Source organism: Colobus angolensis, unplaced genomic scaffold (genome assembly GCF_000951035.1).
Source record: "Colobus angolensis palliatus isolate OR3802 unplaced genomic scaffold, Cang.pa_1.0 Scaffold64, whole genome shotgun sequence".
In the NCBI taxonomy this organism is placed as follows: domain Eukaryota; kingdom Metazoa; phylum Chordata; class Mammalia; order Primates; family Cercopithecidae; genus Colobus; species Colobus angolensis.
In genome coordinates, this window is record NW_012120043.1 from 2,651,164 (window position 1) to 2,652,689 (window position 1,526).

Sequence of the window (1,526 nt, forward strand, 5' to 3'; positions counted from 1 at the left end):
AAAAAAAAAAAAAAAAGAAATCTCTCTTGACTGGGCGCAGCCTCAAGTGTGATCCTTGTGAGAAACTTCAAATGGGCTGGGCACAGTGTCTCACGCCTGGAATCCCAGCACTTTAGGAGGCTGAGGTGGGTGCATCAACTGAGGTCAGGAGTTCGAGACCAGCCTGGCCAATATAGTGAAACACCGTCTCTACTAAAAATACAAAAATATTAGCCAGGCGTGGTGGTGCATGCCTGTAATCCCAGCTGCTTGGGAGGCTGAGACAAGAGAATCGCTTGAACCTGGGAGGTGGAGGTTGCAGTGAGCTGAGATCGTGCCATTGCACTCCAGCCTGGGCGACAGAGTGAGACTCTGTCTCAAACAAACAAACTAATCCTTCAAACGACATAGAAGTGAAAAAAGTAGACAGGACACGCCATCTCCTCCCGCCCAGGACCGTGTCTCTCAGTTTAACTTGCATCTGTCACAGCCACAGAGCTGGACAGAGCGATGCAGGTGAGGACGGCAAAGTGCTGTCACGATGACCGTCTCCCTGGGGCCCCAGTGTGTTTACAAAGCACGTGACGTTGCCGCACGAACCCGTGAGATAGGTGTTAGATCAGCTGCCTCTTTCTGCCGAGGAAATGGAGGCTCAGAGAGGTTAAGGGAGGGCCCCAAGGTCACACAGCAAGAGGCACAGCTGTGAGGCAAGCCTCTGCCCTCCCGCCGAGCCTCCTGTCTGCCATTTGCAGGGCACCCACGGGCCTCTCCCCTCCTCTTCCTGGCGTCCGCCGGGCTCACCTTGATACGCTCAATCCCGGCTTCTATGCGTAGCTGTTCCACCAGCTTCCGGGCCTGGGCTATGTTGTTAGTGGCTGACATTGTCTGCCATCAGCTCTGGGCCCCGTTGTCCAGAGAGCTGTGGGGGAAGCAGAGGGGTGTGGGTCAAAGCTCAGGTCAGGCCTCTGGGTGGCAGCAGGGGCGCCCAGCCTTGGCTCAACCTTCCCAACTCTGGGTACAACCACTTGGCCTCTGGGTGGGGACCAGGGGCCTCGGTGTACACAGAGCTGGTACTCAATAAAAGGATACACAATACAAGGTACATAATAAAAGGTACACAATAAAAGGATCAATTAAAAAAAAATCCCTTTGACACCGCCCAGCCTCCTTGGTTTCCAGCATAGAGCCTGGCACACGGTCAGCCATGACAATCCTCTGTGAGAGTTTGCAGAAGGAGGGAAGGAAAGGGCAAAGGCAAGCCAGGCACGGTGGCTCATGCCTGTAGTCCCAGCACTCTGGGAGGCCGAGGCAGGCGGATCACGAGGTCAGGAAATCGAGACCATCCTGGTTAACACGGTGAAACACCATCTCTACCAAAAAAAAAAAATACAAAAAAATTAGCTGGGCGTGGTAGCGGGTGCCTATAGTCCCAGCTACTCAGGAGGCTGAGACAGGAGAATGGTGTGAACCCGGGAGGTGGAGCTTGCAGTGAGCCGAGATCGTGCCACTGCACTCCAGCCTGGGCAACAGAGCAAGACTCCATTTCA

The 1,526-nt window shown here is 54.3% G+C and overlaps 1 long non-coding RNA gene across 1 annotated transcript in view; it reads right to left on the reverse strand.

The window, feature by feature from the left end:
• The window catches only part of LOC105527651, a 171,193-nt gene that overhangs the window by 10,794 nt on the left and 158,873 nt on the right, over window positions 1-1,526 (reverse strand). The window contains exon 3 of the long non-coding RNA XR_001004255.1: window positions 781-898. This is a non-coding gene — a long non-coding RNA (uncharacterized LOC105527651). The remainder of the gene's footprint in view (window positions 1-780; window positions 899-1,526) is intronic.